The sequence below is a fragment of the Oncorhynchus mykiss genome, chromosome 28 (assembly GCF_013265735.2).
Source record: "Oncorhynchus mykiss isolate Arlee chromosome 28, USDA_OmykA_1.1, whole genome shotgun sequence".
Lineage (NCBI taxonomy): Eukaryota > Metazoa > Chordata > Actinopteri > Salmoniformes > Salmonidae > Oncorhynchus > Oncorhynchus mykiss.
Genome location: NC_048592.1, coordinates 12098890 through 12123989, shown reverse-complemented (window position 1 = coordinate 12123989; position 25100 = coordinate 12098890). Strand labels below are relative to the sequence as shown.

Here is a 25100-nt window from a genome sequence, read left to right as displayed (position 1 = left end):
GAAGACGTGCGCTGGTTATCATGGGGCAAAGTATTGACACAATTTTTTTATTGAGAGAATAACTTAAAGTTTTCTTTTACTGATCATGGTTTTTACATGTCTGACCGCTCACATGATGACGACTTTCTCACATGACTGGCCTATCTGGGTGATGTTTTTTCTCACCTGAATGATCTGAATCTAGGATTACAGGGACTCTCCGCAACTATATTCAATGTGCGGGACAAAATTGAGGCTATGATTAAGAAGTTGGAGCTCTTCTCTGTCTGCAGGACAACACAAGTCTTTCCACCATTGTATTACTTTTTTGTGTGCAAATGAACTCAAGCTTAAGGCCAATGTCAAATGTGATATAGCGAAGCATCTGAGTGAGTTGGGTGCGTAATTACGCAGGTAATTTCCCGAAACGGACAACACAAACAACTGGATTCCTTATCCCTTTCATGCCCTGCCTCCAGTCCACTTATCGATATCTGAACGAGAGCCTCATCGAAATTGCAACAAGCGGTTCTGTGAAAATTTAATTTAATCAGATGCCACTGCCACATTTCTGGATTGGGCTGCACTCAGAGTATCCTGCCTTGGCAAATCATGTTGTTAAGACACTGATGCCCTTTGCAACCACATACCTATCTGAGAGTGGATTCTTGTCCCTCACTAGTATGAAAACTAAATACAGGCACAGACTGTGTGTGGGAAATTATTCAAGACTGAGACTCTCCAATACAACCCAACATTGCAGAGTTATGTGTATCCTTTCAATCACAACCTTCTGATTAACCTGTGGTGAGTTATTCACAATTTTCGATGAACAAATAAGGTTGTATATGTAAGATGGTTAAATAAAGAGCAACATTATTGAGTATTAGTATATTATTGTTTGTGCCCTGGTCCTGTAAGAGCTCTTATAGGAAACAAAGTATTTCACTCTAGCCACAAAATTAAGGAAATTAGAAGAGAGGGGAGAGTATTTCCGCAAGGCCATGTTCTTGCTACCAAAACTATGTGTGCCAGGCCTTGTAGTGCCAAAATAGAAAGGGGGGGGGGGGGGGGGGAAATCGTCAGGCAAGAAAATGGCAAGACGTTTTAGGCCCAACTGCTGCTACAAAGGAAAGTGCAATCCTACTTTACAATAACACTGTCACGCATAGAATCCAGAATATGGCAGATCATGTTGAATCCCAGGTTTTAGACAGAGCTCGCACAACAACATTGGTCTGCAATCCAATTAGATGAGACGACTGACATTTCAGACGGCCACTTCTTGAACATTAACGCTACATAGGCTATATTAATAATGTATTTGTTGCAAAGAGTTGCCTCCGAATACAACTGCAGGTGAAATATTCCGGGTTCTGAACGAATAGGCCTACATAACAGGACATGGATTACGATGGGACCGTTACGAAGGGACCGCTCTGTACGGACGGGATTGCTGCTCAACCTATCCAACCAGGGACGCGCAAGTGACATTTTCCAAGCAAACAATACAATTGCCGCTTCAATAAAAAGCTGTGGGCCTGGAGAGACCCAGTGGACAATACTCCCCCTCTTCTCAATTTTGACAGACGAGGGTGATGTAGACATGGATCACATGCGTAAATTGAGGGGGTTACATTTGAGACAAACTGCTCAAATTCTACGATTACTTCCCCTCAATATCCGATCCACGCCCGGGAAAGCAGTGGATGCGTAATCCGTTCACCAGCACAGAAGAGACTCGCATACTGTCACCGGTTCTTGAGGATAAACTAATGGAGCTAACCTGTGACCAAGGTCTGGGGCGAACGTTTGAATGAGATGCGCCTTTCCACATTCTGGCTGTAAAGCGGTGGATAATACCCGCAACTCAGCGAGAGGGCAGTGATGACGTTAAGCTCCTTTAATTCTACCTATTTATGTGAGACCAGCTTCTCCTCTCTTGCTGCAACACAATCTAAATATCGCAGCAGACTGGCTGTTAAAAACACTTTGAGTGTCCCTGTCCTCCTTCCCTCTGAGGTTTGGTGAGTTAAACATCTTGAATTATTCACCATTCAAAAGTTTGCGGTCACTTAGAAATGTCCATGTTTTTGAAAGAAAAGCACATTTTTTGTCAATTAAAATAACATCAAATTGATCAGAAATACAGTGTAGACATTGTTAATGTTGTAAATTACTATTGTAGCTGGAAACGGCAGATTCTTTATGGAATATCTACATCGGCTGACAGAGGCCCATTATCAGCAACCATCACTCCTGTGTTCCAATGGCACGTTGTGTTAGCTAATCCAAGTTTAAAATCCAAATAATTTTCAAAGGATAATTGATCATTAGAAAACCCTTTTGCAATTATGTTAGCACAGCTGAAAACTGTTGTTCTGGTTAAAGAAGCAATAAAACTGGCCTTTAGACGAGTTGAGTATCTGGAGCATCAGCATTTGTGGGTTCGATTACAGGCTCAAAATGGGCAGAAACAAAGAACTTTCTTCTGAAACTCGTCAGTCTATTCTTGTTCTGAGAAAGGAAGGCCATTCCATGCGAGAAATTGCCAAGAAACTGAAGATCTCGTACAACACTGTGTACTACTCCCGTCAAAGAACAGGGCAAACTGTCTCTAACGAGAATAGAAAGAGGGGTGGGAGGCCCCGGTGCACAACTGAGCATGAGGACAAGTACATTAGTGTCTAGTTTGAGAAACAGACCCCTCACAAGTCCTCAATTGGGAGGACATTAAATAGTGCCCGCAAAACACCAGTCTCAATGTCAACAGTGAAGAGGAGACCCCGGGAACAGAGGTCCTCTGTCCAGTGTCTGTGTTCTTTTGCCCATCTTAATATTTTATTTTTAATGGCCAGTCTGAGATGTGGCTTTTTCTTTGCAACTCTGCCTAGATGGCCAGCATCCTGGATTGGCCTCTTCACCGTTGACGTTGAGATGGGTGTTTTGCGGGTACTAAAAGATCCTAGAAATTTTCCATATCTCTCACATTTTGGCCAAAAATGTGTTTACATCCCTGTTAGTGACCACTTCTCCTTTTTCAAGATAATCCATCCACCTGACAAGTGTGGCATATCAATAAATGTATGAAACAGCATGATCCTTACACAGGTGCACCTTGTGCTGGGGACAATAAACGACCACTCTAAAATGTGCAGTTTTGTGACACAGCACAATGCCACCGATGTCTCAAGTTTTGAGTGAGCATGCAATTTCTTGACCATAAGTCGCCTCCAACATCGTTTTAGACAATTTTGCAGTACGTCCAACCAACCTCACAACCGCAGACCATGTGTAACCAGCCCAGGACATCCATATAAGGCTTCTTCACCTGCGGGCTAATGCATGGCCCTATGTCGTAAGGATCTGTACACAATTCCTGGAAGCAGAAAATGTCCCAGTTCTTCCATGGGCTGCATACACACCAGAAATGCCACCACCCAATGAGCATGTTTGTTATACTCTGGATCGACGTGTACGACAGCGTGTTCCAGTTCCGGCCAATATCCAGCAGCTTCACACAGCCATTGAAGAGGAGTGGGACAACATTCCACATGCCACAATCAACAGCCTGATCAACTCTATGCAAAGGAGATGTGTCGCACTGCATGAGGCAAATGGTGGTCACACAAAATACTGACTAGTTTTCTGATCCACTCCCCTACCTTTTTAAAAGGCATTTGTGAACTTCACATATATATCTGTATTCCCAGTCATGATCTGTAACTCAGTAAAATCTTTGATGGATGTTGTGTTCATATTTTGTTTCAGTGTATGTACAGTGCATTCAGAAAGTATTCAGACCCATTGATTTTTTCCCATTTTTTTTTCACGTTACAGCCTTATACTAAAAACAGGTTTTTAGAAAAGTTTGCTAATTTATTAAATATAAAAAACAGAATTATCACATTTACACAAGTATTCAGACCCTTTACTCAGTACTTTGGTGAAGCACATTTGTCAGCGATTACAGCCTCTAAACTTCTTGGGTATGACGGTACAAGCTTGGCACAGCTTTTCTTTGGGGATTTTCTCCTATTCTTCTCTGCAGATCCTCTCCAGCTCTGTCAGGTTGGATGGGGAGCGTTGCTGCACAGCTATTTTCAGGTCTCTCTTGTCTGCACCATCGAGAGCATCCTGACCGGTTGCATCACCGCCTGGTATTGCAACTGCTCAGCATCTGACTGTAAGGCCCTACAGAGGGTAGTGCATACGGCCCAGTACGTCACTGGGGCCAAGCTTCCTGACATCCAGGACCTATATACTTCTCTCTGATACCACAAGGCAAGCGGTACCAGAGCGCCAAGTCTAGGACCAGTCTTGGAAGAGTCTTGGTGGTTCCAAACTTCTTCCATTTAAAAATGATGGAGGCTACTGTGTTCTTGGGGACCTTCAATTCTGCAGACATTTTTTTGGTACCCTTTTTCAGATCTGTGCCTCAACCCAATCCTGTCTCAGAGCTCTACGGACAATTTATTCAAACTTATAGCTTGGTTTTGGCTCTGAAATGCACTGTCAACTGTGGGACCTTATATAGACAGGCGTATTCCTTTTCAAATCATGTCTAATCAATTGAATTTGCCGTAGGTGGACTCCAATCATGTTGTAGAAACATCTCAAAGATGATTAATGGAAAGCGGATGCACCTGAGCTCAATTTTGTGTCTGATAGCAAAGGGACTGAATATTGTGTAAATAAGGTATTTCTGTTTTGTATTTTTGATACATTTGCTTAAAATTATTTTTTTTAAAAACTGTTTTCCCTTTGTCATTATGAGGTATTGTGTCTAGATTTATGTGGAAAATAATTAGTTTTATCGATTTTAGAGTAAGGCTGTAATGTAACAAAATGTGGAAAAATGGAAGGGGTCTGAATACTTTCCGAATGCACTGTATATACAGTGGGGCAAAAAAGTATTTAGTCAGCCACCAATTGTGCAAGTTCTCCCACTTAAAAAGATGAGAGAGGCATGTAATTTTCATCATAGGTACACTTCAACTATGACGGACAAAATGAGAAAGAAAATCCAGAAAATCACATTGTAGGATTTTTTTAATGAATTTATTTGCAAATGATGGTGGAAAATAAACTTTTGTTATTGACCAAATACTTATCTCAATACTTTGTTATATACACTTTGTTGTCAATGACAGAGGTCAAACGTTTTCTGTAAGTCTTCACAAGGTTTTCACACACTGTTGCTGGTATTTTGGCCCATTCCTCCATGCAGATCTCCTATAGAGCAGTGATGTTTTGGGGCTGTTGCTGGGCAACACAGACTTTCAACTCCCACCAAAGATTTTTTATGGGGTTGAGATCTGGAGACTGGCTAGGCCACCCCAGGACCTTGAAATGCTTCTTACGAAGTCACTCCTTCGTTGCCCGGGCGGTGTGTTTGGGATCATTGTCATGCTGAAAGACCCAGCCACGTTTCATCTTCAATGCCCTTGCTGATGGAAGGAGGTTTTCACTCAAAATCTCACGATACATGGCCTCATTCATTCTTTCCTTTACACGGATCAGTCGTCCTGGTCCCTTTGCAGAAAAACAGCCCCAAAGCATGATGTTCCCACCCCAATTCTTCACAGTAGGTATGGTGTTCTTTGGATGCAACTCAGCATTCTTTGTCCTCTAAACACGACGAGTTGAGTTTTTACCAAAAGGTTCTATTTTGGTTTGATCTTACCATATGACATTCTCTCAAACTTCTTCTGGATCATCCACATGCTCTCTAGCAAACTTCAGACGGGCCTGGACATATACTGGCTTAAGCAGGGGGACACTTCTGGCACTGCAGGATTTGAGTCCCTGGCGGCGTAGTGTGTTACTGATGGTAGGCTTTGTTACTTTGGTCCCAGCTCTCTGCAGGTCATTCACTAGGTCCCCCCGTGTGTTTCTGGGATTTTTGCTCACCGTCCTTGTGATCATTTTTACCCCACCGGGTGAGATCTTGCATGGAGCCCCAGATCGAGGGAGATTATCAGTGGTCTTGTATATCTTCCATTTCCTAATATTTGCTCCCAAAGCTGCTTACCTATTGCAGATTCAGTCTTCCCACCCTGGTGCAGGTCTACAATTTTGTTTCTGGTGTCCTTTGACAGCTCTTTGGTCTTGGCCATAGTGGAGTTAGGAGTGTGACTGTTTGAGGTTGTGGACAGGTGTCATTTATACTGATAACAAGTTCAAACAGGTGCCATTAATACAGGTAACAAGTGGAGGACAGAGGAGCCTCTTAAAGAAGAAGTTACAGGTCTGTGAGAGCCAGAAATCTTGCTTTTTTGTAGGTGACCAAATACTTATTTTCCACCATAATTTGCAAATAAATTAATTAAAAATCCTACAATGTGATTTTCTGGATATGTTTTCTCTCATTTTGTCTGTCATAGTTTAAGTGTACCTATGATGAAAATTACAGGCCTCTCATCTTTTTAAGTGGGAGAACTTGCACAATTGGTGGCTGACTAAATACTTTTTTGCCCCACTGTATCTATAAAGTGGGTGGTTCGAGCCCTGAATGCTGATTGGCTGACAGCTATCGAATCGTGTATATATATATATATATATATATATATATCATGGGTATGAGAAAACATTTATCTTTACTGCTCTAATTAAGTTGGTATCCAGTTTTAATAGAAATAAGGCACCTCAAGGGTTTGTGGTATATGGCCAATATACCACGGCTAAGGGCTGTATCGAGGGACTCCACGTTGCGTTGCCGTATGTTACAGTATTGCTTCCGTCCCTCTCCTCGCCCCTACCTGGGCTCGAACCAGGGACCCTCTGCACACATCAACAACAGCCACCCTCGAAGCATCGTTACCCATCGTGCCACAATAGCCACGGCCCTTGCAGAGCAAGGTCTCGGAGCGAGTGACGTCACCGATTTAAAACGCTATTAGTGCGCACCACCGCTAACTAGCTATCCATTTCACATCTGTTACGCTCCCTTGGTCCTTATTGCTTAAATACATTGTTAACCTGTAAGCCTCTATTTTATTTTAATTGAACCTTTATTTAACTAAGCAGTTAAGAACAAATTCTTATTTACAATGACGGTCTACTGGGGAACAGTGGGTGGACTGCCCGCTCTGGGGAAGAACAACAGATTTTTACATTGTCAGCTCGGGGATTCAATCCAGCAACCTTTCGGTTACTTCCCCAATGCTTTAACCACTAGGCTGCCTGGCACCTCATTGCCTAGGCCTATACTTTCTCTCCCAGAGAACGTATAGGGGAGGACTGTTAAAACACCAGAAAATCAGCTCCAAGTTATTTACATTTTGGAAATCTGTTCCCAAGTATTACCACACAATAGGTTTGATATTATTATGTCTTAGTCAAATATTATATGTGTTTGGGCTTCTTGCAGTCAATTTGCAGTCCATAAATTATATGTAATGATGTTCCGACCCTTGACCATACTCTCAAGAAAAAATCCAGTTTAGTTGATTATCAGCGGGCAAGAGGCTACAGGTCAGCAATAGGCCTACAATGTAACTTTACACTCTAATAAACATGGTTAACATTTCTAGTCTCGTATGACCTTTCGTATAAGGACTGTAGAACATGTATAGCAGTAGGAAAACGCTAGCATGATAAACAAACATTACTTTGCAAACTCAGTCTGTGTTTGGCACAGTGTCTTGTATTCATAGCAAGAGAACCCAGGCTTCCCCCAAAACTTTACCAATAATATTTCAAATAAAAAAAAAACATAAAATAATTGATATTTTGTCTGTGTTTCATAACTTTTCAATTCACAAATGAAAGCATCCAAACGAGCGAAACAGCACCTCTGTCTCTCTACGTGTAGGGCACCTATCTGATGCTGTCTGGTCCAAACGAGGATGACATTGTATTGAATGCAAGGGAAGCCAGCCAGCATCTGGCCTCCCATGACAAAAAAAAGTATAAAACATTTACCAATCAGTGTTGAATTAAACTGAGTGAGCTCAACTGTGAATGGTCGGGGCCCACCAAAAAACAAGTGTCAAGGGAAGCCAGTTTGGATTTGGCATCACTCCTATCAAATCCCATTGAGAGCATATGTCATTGGCAGAAAAACTTGAATTGTTGCATCTCGTTGTGTTGTTGTCCTCCGGTGGCTAACGGGACAGCTAGCTAAATGTGGCCCTTTCCTAAACTAGACATGGATAGGGATTTGGACTTGTGGTTTAACTTAATTCTCCGTACTGGCCAATGATTATAATGGCGATTCTGATCCAACTTCTAATTCATACATTGTTGTGCCCCTGGCCTAAGAGAATAGAAGTTCAATATGTAGCTAGATGTAGAAGGCTAATGTTAACTAGCTAACTTTGCCAAGGAATGGAAGTTAGGCAAGCAAGCATTTTAGCCAGGTATCCTAGGAAAACAACAAATAAAAGTGTGTACTGTAAGACAGAGTGATATTCCGTTTTTTGTTGTTGTTTTTTTACTTGCACGAACGCGCGCACACACACACACGCACAGTATGAAGTTGGAGCCAACAGAGAGGGCTGCCTCGCTTCTATTTCTGAGGAAACTTTGCAGTATTTTGTTTTTTAATGGATTATTTCTTGCATTGTTAGCCCAGAAATGTTTGTGTTATTACATACAGCTGGGAAGAACTATTGGATATCAGAGCGGCAGTAACTCACCAGCAGTACCAGCATTACGACCAGGAATACAACTTTCCCGAAGCGGATCCTTTGTTCGCACCACCTAGGGCAATTGAACTGATTCCAGAGGCCGACCCAAAACAACGCCGGAGAAGGAGTGGTACTCTGAGCGGTCTTCTAGTCCGACTTAGGAGGAGCGCACACCACCCACCGCTTCCGAGTATATTACTCGCTAATGTTCAGTCTCTGGATAATAAAGTTGACAAGCTCAGGGCGAGGTTTTCTTTCCAGAGAGACATCACGGATTGTAACATACTCTGTTTCACGGAAACATGGCTCTCTCGGGTCCAGCCATCTGGATTCTCAGTTCATCATCCTGACAGGAATAAACATCTATCTGGGAAGAAGAAGGGCAGGGGTGTATGTTTCATGATTAACGGGCTCCTTAACAGCTTCTACCCACAAGCCATAAGACTGCTAAACAATTAATCAAATGATCACCAGACTATTTACAATGACCCCCCCTCCTCCATTTGTTTTGTACACTGCTGCTACTAGCTGTTTATTATCTATGCATATTCACTTCAGCCCTACCTACTTGTACAAATGACCTCAAATAACCTGTACCCCGCCGCACACTGACTCTGTACCAGTACCCCCTGTATATAGCTTCGTTATTTTATTGTGTTACTTTTTATTATTTTTTATGTTTTACTTTAGTTTATTTGGTAAAAATGTTCTTTAACTCTTCTTGAACTGCTCTTTTGGTTAAGGGCTTGTAAGTAAGCATTTCACGGTAAGGTCTACACTTGTTGTATTCGGCGCATGTGACAAAGTTTGATTTGATGGTGTAATTGTGATAACACACAGGAACTCAAGTCCTTTTTGTTCCGACTTGGAATTCCTCACAATCAAATGCCGACCGTATTATCTCCCAAGAGAATTCTCTTTGGTTATAGTCATGGTTGTGTGTATCCCCCCTCAAGCCGATACTGTAACGGATTTCCTCCTCTTCGTCTGAGGAGGAGTAAGGATCGGACCAAAACGCAGCGTGGTAAGTGTCCATATTGATTTATTCAAACACACAACTGAACACTGGAACAAAATAATAAATGTGAAATATACAGAAACACCCACCACCAGAGGACCAAGCAGCGTGGTAACGGGCAGCAGCAGGAGAGGCAGCGATATTTGGAGAACTGGACTTGGGAGGAGATTCTGGACGGCAAAGGACCCTGGGCACAGCCAGGGGAATATCGCCGCCCCAAAGCAGAGCTGGAGGCAGCGAAAGCAGAGAGGCGCCGGTATGAGGAGGCAGCACGGCAGCGCGGCTGGCTAAGTCAGGTAGGAGAACTGAGCCAGCAACCCGTGCTTACCGGAGAGCGAGAGGGACCGGGCAGGCACTGTGTTATACGGTGGAGCGCAGGGTGTCCCCGGTGCGTGTGTGCATAGCTCAGTACGGTACATTCCAGCTCCTCGTATCGGCCGGGCTAGAGTGGGCATCGAGCCAGGTGCCATGAAGCCAGCTCTATGCATCTGGTCTCCAGTGTGTCTCCTCGGGCCGGCGTTCATGGCACCAACCTTACGCATGGTGTCCCCGGTTCGCCAGCACAGCCCAGTGCGGGCTATTCCACCTCGCCGCACTGGCCTGGCTACGGGGAGCATTCAACCAGGTAAGGTTGGGCAGGCTCGGTGCTCAAGAGCTCCAGTGCGCCTGCACGGTCCGGTCTATCCGGTGCCACCTCCACGCACCAGCCTGCCGGTGGCAGCCCCCCGTACCAGGCTGTCTCTCCGTCTTCTCCCTACAGGTGCTTCCGTCTGTCCTGAGCCGCCAGAGTCTCCCGTCTGTCCTGAGCCGCCAGAGTCTCCCGTCTGTCCTGAGCCGCCAGAGTCTCCCGTCTGTCCTGAGCCGCCAGAGTCTCCCGTCTGTCCTGAGCCGCCAGAGTCTCCCGTCTGTCCTGAGTCTCCCGTCTGTCCTGAGTCTCCCGTCTGTCCTGAGTCTCCCGTCTGTCCTGAGTCTCCCGTCTGTCCTGAGCCGCCCGTCTGTCCTGAGCCGCCAGAGCCGCCCGTCTGTCCTGAGCCGCCAGAGCCGCCAGTCTGTCCTGAGCCGCCAGTCTGCCAGGAGCCGCCAGAGCCGCCAGTCTGCCAGGAGCCGTCAGTCTTTTGGTTTGTGGGTGTTTGTTTTCCGTGTGAGTGTTTGGTCCACACGGTACTGTTTCGGTTTTCGTTCGTTCACTTTATTGTTTTGTATTTCAGTGTTCAGTTGGTTTCATTAAATATTACATCATGAACACTTACCACGCTGCGCTTTGGTCCGATCCTTCTTCCACCGACGACAACCCTTACAGATACCACGACGGCCCTCAAGGAATTTCACCGTACTTTATGCTAACTGGAAACCATATATCCTGAGGCTGCATTTATTGTAGCTTGGTATTATAACAAAGCAAATTTGAGGAAAAGGCTGCCTAAATTATATCAGCCTGTTGACTGTAGTACTCGCAGTGCTAAAACACTTAACAACTGCATCTGCAACTTCCCCGATGCATACAAGGCCCTCCCCTGCCCTCTTTTTGACAAATCTGACCACGACTCCATTTAGCTCCTCCCTTCCTATAGGCAGAAACTCAAACAGGAAGTACCCATGCTCAGGACTGGTCAGACCAGCGTTGAATAATCAGAATCCACACTTGTTTTGATCACGCGAACTGAGATATGTTCCGGTTAGCTTCCGAGAATAATATTGACGAATACACTGAGACAGTGACTGAGTTTATCAGGAAGTGTATAGGAGATGTTGTACCCACTGACTATTAAAACCTACCCTAACCAGAAACCGGGGATAGATGGCAGCATTCGCGCCATCTATCCCCGGCGAGAGCCACTGCGAAAGCAAGAGCCACTGCATTTAACCATGGCAAGGTGACTGGGAATATGGCAGAATACAAACAGAGTAGTCATTCCCTCCGCAAGGCAATCAAACAGGCAAAACGTCAGTATAGAGACAAAGTGGAGTCGCAATTCAACGGCTCAGACACGAGACGTATGTGGCAGGGTCAACAGACAATCATGGACAATAAAAGGAAAACCAGCCACGTCGCGGACTCCGACGTTTGCTTCACAGAGAGGCTGCTGCCTATATACAGAGACTTGAAATCATTGGCCACTTTAATAAATGTAACACGAGTCACTTTAATAATGTTACTTCAATAGTGTTTACATATCTTGCATTACTCATCACATATGTATATACTGTATTCTATACTATTCTACTGTATGTTACTATTTGCCGATCTGACATTACTTGTCCATATATTTATATATTCTTAATTCTATTCCTTTACTTAGATTTGTGTTGTCTCTGTGTATTGGGTATATTGGGTATTAGAAGCACAAGAATTTCGCTACACCCGCAATAACATCTGCTAAACACGTGTATTTGACCAATAAAATGTTATTTGATCAAACACACACACGCGCACACGCACACGCGCACAAACAAACAAACAAACAAACAAACAAACAAACAAACAAACAAACAAACAAACAAACAAACAAACAAACAAACAAACAAACAAACAAACAAACAAACAAACAAACAAACAAACAAACAAACACAAATCAGAACCATGGACAGCCACATCATATGGGTAAAATCACTGGGGAAGCCAAGCCACCCCCCAACCTATGTGTTGTGATAATTGCATTGTTTATTCTATAACCTGTTAATGCAAATGCCTTGCGACCGTGATATATAAGCCTAAAGACAATAAGAAGACACGGTGGCAGAATAAATTCAACCACATATTTGTTTTATTACAAAACCGGATAGCAACCTCTGTCCAGTGAAGTCCACAAATCATTTTGCATGTAACTAACAGTTACATGACCTACAGCATGGTCAAGCTGTTAATGTTTCCGACATTTTCGCACCACTAAACAACTATTGACTTAGAACCACAGAGAGTTACCGCAAGTCACAAAGAAAACAGGAGCTGCCTCCACTATTCCAGCACCATTTCAACGTCAACATTTAAACATCATCAAATCACCTATGCTTAGTCTAATACAGTGACAAATAAAAGATACCAAAAACTATTTAGTCCAATCAATCAATGTAAGCTAAATATGATGTGACTGTCCATGGTTCTGATTTCTCTGTGCGTGTGTGTGCGTTCGTGCAAGAAGAGAAGCATGTTGACTCAACCTACTTGTAGAGAAACGTCAATGCCATCCTCCTCTTTTTCATGTAGACGAAACGGTCTATCACTCTGTCATACAGTACATGCTTTTATTTTTTGTTGTCCTTGGCAACCTGGCTAAAATGCTTGCACGTTAGCCTAACTCCCATTAATGGGCAACGTTAGCTAGTTAACATTAGAATAACATATTGAACTTCTATCCTCTCAGGCCAGAGGGCACAACAATGTATGAATTAATGGTTGGATCAGAATCGCCATTATAACCATTGGCCAGCATGGAGAATTAAGTACAACCACAAATCCAAATCCCAATCTTCATCCATTACTAATTTAGGAAAGGGTCAATTTTAGCTAGCTGGCTAGATTGCCACTGGAAGACAACAACACGACGAGATGCAACAATTCACATGTTTATGTCAATGATGTACGCTCTCAATGGGATTTGATAGGAGTGGACAAATCCTAGATGGCTTTGACACTTTTTTTTGGTGCGCCAGGACCATTCACAGTTGAAGTCACTCAGTTTAGCTCAACGCTGATTGGCAAACGTTTTATACTTTTTTTATCATGGGAGGCCAGATGCTGGCTGGCTTCCCTTGCATTCAATACTACGGGCGGCAACAATGGTATCCTCGTTTGGACCAGACAGCACCAGATATATGGCCTACACGTTGAGAGACAGAGGGGCGCTGTTTCGCTCGCTCAGATGCTTTCTCCTGTGAGATACATTCAGCCTCTTGCGAATTGAACGAACGTTATGAAACAGAGACACGAAATATAAATTATTTTATGTTTAAAAAAAAATAATCTCTCAGCATCCATGAATTCCCGCCACTGATTGCACTAAATTGTTTTTGGCATCTTTCAGATAATAATTTATTTTGTCAAGTCAGCTAAGGACAAATTCTTATTCACCGGCCAAACTGGGAAAAATGTGTGCTGCCCTATGGGACTCCCAATCGCGGCCGGTTGTGATACAGCCTGGATTCAAACCATGCTGTCCGTAGTGATGCCTCAAGCACCCAGATGCAGTGCCTGTGCCATAGACCACTGCGCCACTCTGGAGCTCGGGATAATGTTGAAATGTTTAAGTTGAAATGGTGCAGGAATAGTAGAGGCAGCTCTTGTTTTCTTTGCGACTTGCGGTAACTCTAAATCAATAGTTGTTAAGTGGTCTGAAAATATCGGAAACATAAACTTGCTTGACCATGCTGTAGGTCATGTAATTGTCTGGTACTGTATATGCAATATGCTTTGTGGTTGCCACTGTATTCTTGTTGTCTCGGTCGCAGGGCCTATGCTTGGCTTCCCAGTGATTTTATCCACGCGCCGCTAATGATAGGTGGATTGGGGGAGAAGAAGCTGATCTTCGATCTGTAGGCCTACGTAGGGGAAAAACTTAACCCCGGAGCGGACCCTTATTAAAAAATATAGCCCTTCAGCTCTCAGGCCTACTTTATTTCAAGTCTTCACTGAAAGTATAAAGACAAAAAAGTGTTATATTTAACCTATTTATTATTTTTTGCCTACAAGATATAGCCTAGGCTTACCATGCACTTTATGGTGTAATATATTGGAGTGATTATTTGTGGAAATATCAAATGAATGACTCTATTCAGTTATGATTAATTGTCAATTACCCTTCAACGGCAGTGACTGACATTAAACGGGGTTTCGACATTTCAGCCTAGGCTACAGAACATTTTTTTTCCGACAGAGGGAGAGGTTCCCAAGCTTTTAGACAGTCAAACCCAATGGGAGGAGCTGATGAAGAACTTGTGTCATGATGACGACAGAAACATTGTTCTAAACCTCGTTGAGAATGTGAAGTACATCACTACACGCAACGACTAAATGAGGAACATGTGTGCGTGCGTGCAACATATAAAGAGGTATTTTATGTGATTCAAGTGTCCATGGTGTCATTTCTATCATTTGTATTTTAACGAGCTTTTATTTTCTAGGTATAGTTTGTTTTAGCCTACCTATGTAGGTCTATGCCTAATGCAATTAATAGTCTATTGTGTGAATCCAAAATATGGAATAAATCAAACTAAACCAAAATGAAATGTAGTAATATGTCAATTTAATTTAAGTCTAATAGATGAAAAACGATAAATATGATAACTTAGAGATGAAAAACTATAGCCTACTTTTTTATTTGTTGATTGACCGTATTGACACTTTTTAGGGGTTGAAAATATAGCATAGGCCTAGCTTTAGATTGTGCCTAATGAGTTACACATGTAATGAGTTATATATGTATTCAAAATGTATATCTTTAAAAACGAGTAATGATGAGGAATTTATCACTAGGGTCTAGTCCTGAAAATGCGTAAATCCCCCTTTTCACTGAACTGGATTGCTTCTCTAGCGCGCATTTTAGCCATAGGCATATGGGCTACAATAACTGTGCATCAGTTACAGACGTTCTGCAGTCTTTTGTTTTTATTATGTACTGTTCATTAGAAAAACTATAAGTCCAAGCAATTTCCCCACTAGTAATTCATTGACGTCAATTGGAGGCTCCCTGTACTGTGGCTCTGAGTGCTCAGACGATAGCCTGGAACTGCGAGAGCGAAAGATGTGCGTGGTGGACATTTCAATCTCAACTCAATTCAACTGAAATCTCAAATTGGTAGGTTTTTTTCCTTCTAATTATTGATGTAGGCCTATGTGTTTTGCAGCTGGTTATGCTTAGCATTTTATCTCGCCGTCAGTGCGTGTTACGAAGTTCTCCATCCCTTCGAACACATGAGCGAAGGCTATGTTGCAGGTGATGGGTCGAGTTGAGACTGAGAGACCGTCTATATTTAATCCAGCACTATATTGCATCCGATTTATATGACATAAATGTTCTGTCTAATATATATTTTCTCAGAAAGAAAACTATGCCACATTGTATCTTTTCTCAGTCTCTCTTACACTAAGAACTTTAATAGAAATGTAGGGACATTTTGTATTTGTATTTTATTTTATTTAACCTTCATTTGACTAGGCAAGTCAGTTAAGAACAAATTCTTATTGACAATGACGGCCTACCAAATGGCAAAAGGCCTCCTGCGGGGACGGGGGCTGGGATAAAAAAAAATATATATAAAAAAAATATAGGTCAAAACACATTTTACGACAAGAGAGACAACACTACATAAAGAGATACCTAAAGAAAAAAACATAGCATTGCAGCAACACATGACAACACAGTATGGTAGCAACATAACATGACAACAACATGGTAGCAACACAACATGATAGTGGCACAAAACATGGTACAAACATTATTGGGTACAGACAACAGCACAAAGGACAAGAAGGTAGAGACATAGCCTAAGTAACCTACATTTTGTTCCTACAATTTCAGATGTTCTAGTTCTAATTTATGTTGTGAAATGATTTATGTATTTTGTTGTTGTTTGTTTTTATTGTCATGTTGCTCTCGAACTCATGATGCACTTGAAAGGCATGATAGGCTACTCTACCTCTGTGGATTTGTAATATTGTTTTAATGCCCAGACGAGTCAATGTCATTGTCAAAAATCATGTTTAAAAACGTTTGGAATTGTACTGTATGATGTTGAATTTGGGTCATTTCAGTGGCCTTATTGAAATGTTTTCCAACAATCATTTTCAAAAACGTCTTTCAACAAAACCGGATTCAACGGTTGAGTATCACAGGTGATATATGCCCACCACAGTTATATTGGATGAAGACCAGTCAAAACGTTTATATAGTACTATCCCTACTTGGGACTATAGATTGCATTTTGCTGACTCATCTTTTACTTGCACGTTAAGGTAGATAATGAGATGAGTCATATCAGATGAGAGTGACCAGAAGATGTGGTGTGGAAGCCATTACTGAAATTACACCTTTACAAACTTGTCTGTCCAGACCAGATCCTAATCTACAGTACTGTCCCCCATGTTTCATGTCCTAGAGGTGAACTACATTCCGCGTGTCTCCACAAAACCTCATCTTTATCACTCTTCCCTCCTTCCTCACAATTTCTGGTTGAATTCTTTGGAGGTTACATGCCTTTCTTTTTGACAGAAGGCCCTAAAAGGTGTTGCATTTGAAAATGAAACAGGAATTACTTATTCATAAATTTGGACTGTTAGCTAATAATACTGTGTTGTTGTCAGTCACCAAACTGCTTTGTATTTGACCTATGTCTGCAGCCTTGGATGACTATGTAGTTGTAGATGGGTATATCCATTTGAATTCAATAACTTTCTGACAGCATCCCTTTTGATTTTAAACAAAACTTTCCGTATATGTTTGCCCATGAAAAAAGTGATCAGAAATGGACTTCTTGGTCCCGAATGCCAAAACATTCAGGAGATAAAGGTGCTCAAAGTTGACCCATTGTGCATACCTACCATACCATGAGACATCGATTTCTTTGTCACTGGAAAAGATAAGCGGTGAGTTTGATATCATTTAAAAGCTTCCAAACAGTGTTGTCAAACTATTTAATAATTTATTTAAAAAAAACAAGTTAAATAAAAAGTATGTCATTTTTAAACCTTGAATGTCAATTATTTCATATTCGCATATGTAGTTTAGACCCTATTTCACATCATCTGAGGTTTTTGTGTTGTGCCCTCCATCGGCTGTGACACAATATGCTTTCGAATACAGGGTGGGTGTCATTTCAATCATAGTAGTAGAATTCTTACAACCACTTGAGAACATTGTAATTTAGCTGCTACACTATTTACATTTAATTTACATTTTAACTTCTAATTACGACCACAAAGATGACCGCCGGTCCACCCAATGTCAACATAAATGGTCGTGTCTATTTTATTATCTATAATTCTATCATTTCAACATGTTTCTTGTGGAGGATTGACAGTATCATTTAAATCAACAGATATTCCCATTCCCATCTACATTATTTGATGTGTGGACCTCCAACCGTCTTTGTGGTACCATTTGAAAGTCAACATTTCAATTGTATTGCCATTTTTGTACATTAATCAGCCAAAACATGACACCCACCCTGTAGGCCACCCTATTCAAGAGCATGCTGTGTCTCCACCGATGACAGGCACAACACAAAAACCTAAAGTTATGTAAAATAGGGTCTAAGCTACAACATATGTGAATATGACAATTTTGGGAGTTTACAGGTTTTTAGATAATTGATGTTGAAGGTTAAAACAAAGTATATATTTTTTATGTATGTATTTTTTTCTCCATATACTATCAAGTAATTTGACAACCCTGCTTTTAAATTATATCAATCTCAACCATCTGGGACCAAAAGGCTCTTGAACAGCTTCTACCCCTAAGCCATAAGATTGCTAAAGAGTAAAACAAATAGCTATCCGGACTATCTGAGTTTACCCTTTTTGCACAAACTCTTTTTGACTCCATAAACACGCACTGGACTCTACCCACACACTCACACATACTTACACTGACACTTTAAAACATACAGACACTCACACACACGCTCAATCACACATAACACATACACACAGGCTCACATTCACCAGATACACACTTACATACTTCCACATTCATCACATACGTTGCTGCTACTATCTATTATCTATCCTGTTGCCTAGTCACTTTGCCTTTACCTATATCAACATATCTACCTCAATTTCCTCATATGCCTACAAATCGACTCGGTACTCGTACCCCAGGTACAGTTGAAGTCGGAAGAAAAATTCCCTGTCTTAGATCAGTTAGGATCAACACTTTATTTTAAGAATGTGAAATGTACTGCAGCGCCAGCTGTGCCACCAGAGACTCTGGGTTCGTGCCCAGGCTCTGTCGTAACCGGCCGCGACCGGGAGGTCCGTGGGGCGACGCACAATTGGCCTAGCGTCGTCCGGGTTAGGGAGGGTTTGGCCGGTAGGGATATCCTTGTCTCATCGCACACTAGTAACTCCTGTGGTGGGCCGGGCGCAAGGTTGCCAGGTGCACGGTGTTTCCTCCAACACTTTGGTGCGGCTGGCTTCCGGGTTGGATGCGCGCTGTGTTAAGAAGCAGTGCGGCTTGGTTGGCTTGTGTATCGGAGGACGCATGACTTTTAACCTTCGTCTCTCCTGAGCCCATATGGGAGTTGTAGCGATTAGACAAGATAGTAGCTACTAAATAATTGGAAACCACGAAATTGGGGAGAAAAAGGGGTAAAAACAATTATAATAAACACACACAAAAAAAAAGAATGTGAAATGTCAGAATAATAGTAGAGAGGATTATTTATTTAAACTTTTATTTCTTTCATTACATTCCCAATGGGTCAGAAGTTTACATAAACTCAATTAGTATTTGGTAACATTGCCTTTCAATTGTTTAACTTGGGTCAAACGTTTTGTGTAACCTTCCACAAGCTTCCCACAATAAGTTGGGTGTATTTTGGCCCAATCCGCCTGACAGAGCTGGTGTAACTGAATCAGGTTTGTAGGCCTCCTTGCTCGCACACGCTTTTTCAGTTCTACCCACACATTTTCTATAGGATTGAGGTCAGGACTTTGTGATGGCCACTCCAATACCTTGACTTTGTTGTCCTTAAGCCATTTTGCCACAACTTTGGAAGTATGCTTAGGGTCATTGTCCATTTGGAAGACCCATTTGCGACCAAGCTTTAACTTCTTGCCTGATGTCTTGAGATGTTGCTTCAATATATCCACATAATTTTTCATCCTCATGATGTCATCTATTTTCTGAAGTGCACAAGTCCCTCCTGCAGCAAAGCACCCCCACAACATGATGCTGCCACCCCCGTGCTTCACGGTTGGGATGGTGTTATTTGGGTTTGCAAGCCTCCCCCTTTTCCTCCAAACATAACGATGGTCATTATGGCCAAACATTTCTATTTTTGTTTCATCAGATCAGAGGACACTTCTCCAAAATGTACGATCACATGTCCCCATGTGCAGTTGCAAACTGTAGTCTGGCTTGTTTATGGCGGTTTGTAGCAGTGGCTTCTTCCTTGCTGAGCGTCCTTTCAGGTTGTCGATATAGGACTTGTTTTACTGTGGATATAGATACTTTTGTACCTGTTTCCTCCAGCATCTTCACAAGGTCCTTTGCTGCTGTTCTGGGATTGATTTTCACTTTTCACACCATAGTACTTTCATCTCTAGGAGACAGAACGCATCTTCTTCCTGAGGGGTATGACAGCTGCGTGGTCTCATGGTGTTTATACTTGCGTACTATTGTTTGTACAGATGAACGTGGTACCTTCAGGCATTTAGAAATTGCTCCCAAGCACGAACCACACTTGTGGAGGTCTCCAATATTTTTCTGAGGTCTTGGCTGATTTCTCTTGATTTTCCCATGATGTCAAGCAAAGAGGCACTGAGTTTGAAGGTAGGCCTTGAAATACATCCACAGGTACACCTCCAATTGACTCAAATGATGTCAATTAGCCTATCAGAAGCTTCTAAAGCCATGACATCATTTTCTGGAATTTTCCAAGCTGTTTAAAGGCACAGTCAACTTAGTGTATGTAAACTTCTGACCCACTGGAATTGTGACACAGTGAATTATAAGTGAAATAATCTGTCTGTAAACAATTATTGGAAAAATGACTTGTTTCATGCACAAAGTAGATGTCCTAACCGACTTCCCAAAACTATAGTTTGTTAACAAGGAATTTGTGGAGTGGTTGAAAAACGGGTTTTAATGACTCCAACCTAAGTGTATGTAAACTTCCAACTTCAAATGTATATAGCCACGGTATCAGTGTTTATAGTGTATTAATTCCTTGTGTTACTATTTTTTTTATTATTATAACATTTGTAAAATATATTCTATGTTGTTGAGAAAGGCCTATAAGTAAGCATTTCACTGTTAGTCTACAACTGTTGTTTATGAAGCATGTGACAATTACATGTTTGTTTTTTCCAGTGATGAAGACATGGATGTCTACTGGTATGGTGTGGAGTATTCGACATGTGTAGACGTTGAGCACCTTTTTCTCGTGAATGATTTGGCATTCAGGTCTAAAAAGTCATTTTCTGAGCACTTCTACTATGGGCAAAGGTTTCGTCCAAATCGAAAAGGGGTGCTATCAAAAAGTGATTCAATTCAAATGGATGTGCCCAGACGTTACGCAGTCAGGTATGGTTATGATGTTTTCCCAGCCTTATGTTCTCAGCAACCAACATCAGTTTTCCATATTCCAATGCTTTGAATGGTTTATGAATACCATCTCAATCAGTTATTTACCCAACAAGTCAAAAAAATATCCTCACTATATTGTTGTGAATGTGATAAAGCAAGGTCACATGATAAGCCTTTGCTTTCATTGGGGCTTGCAGTTCCTTGCAGCATACACTTCACATCGTTTTTATGACACTTGGCGTCATTAGCCAGTGTGTATGATGATGAACTCTGGTGGCCTATGTCTCTATGTCTGGACTGAGCACGTGCCACTATGTCAGTGAGGGCAAGCGGCTGGCCGGCAGGGTCAGGGGCCCTGACCAGAGTGCTGAGCAGAGCACTGAGCTGGCCATCTGGCCTTCAAGTGGAGGGGGGGGGGCTGGCTTCCTCACAGGCTGCCTTTGTTCATTGGGAACAATGTGAAGTTAATCTGGGAGAGATAAGAATAGCCTCCTCAGTCACTCTCTATGCTCGCCTAAATGGTGCAGCTTCATTATGAAATCACCAGCCATTAGCTGCTTTGAAGGCAATCCTAATTTGAGAAACATGGAAGTTTTGCATTGAGGAGAAATTCAAGAAACTTGCGAAAGAGTTCCATGCCGTGAGTGCTATATCTCAAAAAATGATTAATGTTCTAGTCCTTTAGTTTATAAGAACAGAGAAACACAATATGCTAAATGTGCTGGGTAACACTTCATTTTAAGCGGTCCTTATTAGTGTAATTACACTGTAACAAGTATTGTAGTTTATTGTAATAACTTAAAGTTGCACTGTAAAAACAACATTTAACTGTTGGTAATTGTAGTCTGTAATTACAGCGGTATAATAACAAATGCTTGTTACAAATGGTCAAGTTTCCACTAAATTCACCAATTTAGTGTTTTGCTTCTGCTCTCCGATTCAGTAACAACCGTCACAAGGTTGTCATCTCGCGTGGACAGATGTGTTGGTTGTCCGAGATTACAAAGGTTGGAGGCTCTATAGGCTCTAATTACCTACCCGTGAATGCAACATCTCCCATGCAGTGTTGTTGCTAGCACTTGCCCTCAAAAAATGTACCATCTGGGTTAACTTGGTTGAGTTCACAGAAACAGATCAGATATAGGTCAACCTCACTGACTGGGATCTGGCATACGGGTGTCATCCTAGATTATAATTAACAAATGTATTTATAATGAATGTGTACGTTACCCATTATGACGACCTCAACCTCCTTGCCATCCAAGTGTGAGGATAAACCCACTAATACACCAGAGTACATGTAATATCTGCATAAGTGCAATGTAATTACTAGGTGTTATACAGGATTTAGCTAGTTATAATGAAGTGTATTTAGTGGGGGTACTTACTTGTCATTATTGTGTACCTACATAGTATGTTACTTATACATAAATATTTTAGTTGTGACTCAAATCTGCAACCTATAGTATGGTGAGTAGCCTAGCTAGCTAGCTATCTAATTAAGAGAACATGGGATTATCCTTTTCTGCCCTTTTTTACATTACAAGTAACATTAGAAATGGACAACATCTGTTTCTTTCTTGAAAGCATTTCCCATTCTGGAGTCTTAGACCTATCTATCATCAGAGACAGTATATAAACCTTCCTCCAATATCTCTGCTATCATCATTAGCTGTCATGATTTCTATAATTTAGGGTTTAGTCTTATTGCTAGTCCTATCTACCTAGTTGTTGTGTTATCCATCTAGCATTATACTAATAATGGTGCTTGCTAACACTAAGACGCTAGCTAGAGTTTCAATTGAAAAGGTGTTTTGACACAAGTAGCTAGCTAGCTAACTTTAACATGCTGGGTGTGTCTCACATAGTACCACAGACAGAACAATGAGAGATATTTCACTGGATTTATAAATGTGAAGCATCCGGTTGGCGTTTCCATTCACTACCAAATATGGTAGTGAGAGGAAGCCCACTGGCGGGCAGTGGGAGAAGATGGAACGAAATGGATTTTGGCCGACATTCTGCAAATCTTCTCATCATTTGATCTCGATACAGTTTTCTGTTCCCAAAACTAGAATCTGTTATGAACAGAACGGAAGAAGTTTTGTAGACTTCACCCTTTTCAAAAGTTGTGCAAAATTGTGCTGTTTAGAAGGAGTGCAAAGGGAAATTAAGTTATTGCACACCCGCACTTCACAGAACAGCTATTCCCTAATGGAAATATGCAGATGTATACTAGAGCGCGCCAATAGGATATCGCTAGCACGTGCTTGGCTCTGCCCACCACCTTGCTTGTTCTGCCCACTATGACTAATTTCTTCCCATTGGAAATGAAAAGCTGTGGCCTATGATAATACCCTTGGGTACAGATACCTTGAAAACAAGGTTCAGGGAAGATAAGATCATTGAGCCCTGCTAGCTTGCTATCTGTTTGTCAGCCTTAGGTACAATGCCTTCAGAAAGTGGTCATAGACGTTGACTTATTCCACATTTTGTTGTGTTATAGCCTAGAATTCAAAATGGATTAAATACATGTTTTTCTCTCACCCACCTCCACACAATACCACATAATGACAGTGACATGTTAAAAAAAAAAAGGCTAATTTATTGAAAATGAAATACAGAAATATCTCATTTACATAAGTATTCACACCCCTGAGTCAATACCTGTTAGAATCACCTTTGGCAGCGAGTCCTTCTCTGTCCTATGTGGATGTTTTTGTCTCATCTACAACACTGTTTCTTTCGCTGCAATCTCTTAGGTCTGGATTTTGCGCTCAACCTTTTTTTTAGATCCTGGTTATTTGCACACTGTCACTATGATACCCATGTCAACATAAAGTGTGGTTGCGTTCGAGGTCATCAATATTTCGAGCACGTTGTGCAGATGGGAAGATCTTGACATGAAGCCTTAATAATAAATAAATAAATGCACCAATCCATCCCGTCTACAGGTGAGAATGTTCTTCAACCATGTAACCCTCGCAAAAGGTTACATTATGAAATAAGAGGTTGTCTTATGACCATTTTAAGTGCATTTATAAACCATTATTGGTACCTGGTAATATTAGGGTGTAGGATGGGACATAAATTTAACAACTTCAATTACTCATTTATCTGATCAGGGGATTCACTAGGAATACAACAAATTCACTGGGAATACAACAAAGTTTGGTCCAACTCCAGATGTTAGGTTCTATATTTATTGAATATTATATGAATCCTATAAAATACATTTGCTAATTTGGGTGCAATCATTTGTCTTAATTTCTCAGAGATCAAAATATATTTCCACAAAATAATTCTTTGGCCGGGAATTCTAGTCTTATCTGTTTCTAACGACAGAAACAATCTGAGATGGTGGGTGTCAATCCAATTTGTTGTGCTTTTTGATGTGGAACGATCCAGGATCTATTGTTTCTCAGCTCCCAATACGTGACCTTTTTTACATTAAGATTGCATTTTAAAGAGACCGCTAGCTGTTGTAGATCCATGCTTATTTAAACCATTTAAAAAAAATCTTAATGAGCACCTTTTGGTTCTTCCTGCTTGGCTGGTTTAATCTCTAGCCTACTGTAAATGTAATTGTATTTTTTTTTCAAACCACCTCTGCTTGCCTTGTCTCCCCTTGTGTACTAGTCATTACAGCTGGGGTAAACACATAGGCAGTATTGTTCTAAAGCCCTGTATTGAATTACATCCATATTGATCACAATACCCCATCCATCATCGTCTGTTATGACAAACCAGTGTGTGATGGGATGGTTCATCTCTGCACTCTGTGTCATAACAGAAGGCCATACATAACAATTGACTACCAATAACATCAAGAATACAGACATTGTGTTGAGGTGGATGTTGTTGTTTTTTTAAAGCCTACAGATTAAATCGTCTTACCTATTGAGATGTACCTGAAGGCCATAATGGGCTTTGCTGGTGCTGAGTACAGATGGTAGTAGGAGAGAGAAAACCCTGCTATGTGCCAGGGAGAAATCCTTGCCTTTTTGGAGACCATCTGTTTTCTGAGATCTGATGACTCGGAAAACAGGTGGTCTCCAAAAGCTGTCATTGATCAAATTTCCACGACATGTCATTTTGTATAAATGTTTGGCAAATGGTACCGTTTAATTCCACAGTGCAGTGGACTTACAAATCAACAAATAACTCATTCACACCAAATTAGTGAGTGGTTTTAGTATAGATTTGTAGTTTCCACATTGTATCTGT

At 41.4% G+C, this 25100-nt stretch overlaps 1 protein-coding gene across 2 annotated transcripts in view; it reads left to right on the top strand.

Annotated features, from left to right (window-relative positions):
- The window catches only part of LOC110508560 (GREB1-like protein), a 102804-nt gene that overhangs the window by 5841 nt on the left and 71863 nt on the right, over nt 1–25100 (top strand). Inside the window, exon 1 of one of the 2 annotated variants that reach the window (XM_036966225.1) lies at nt 15281–15422. The exons of the other annotated variant lie outside the window; for it this stretch is intronic. The gene's annotated coding sequence lies outside the window, so the exon portion shown is untranslated. Of the gene's footprint in view, nt 1–15280; nt 15423–25100 lie in introns of those variants that run through there. 2 annotated transcript variants of the gene reach the window in all.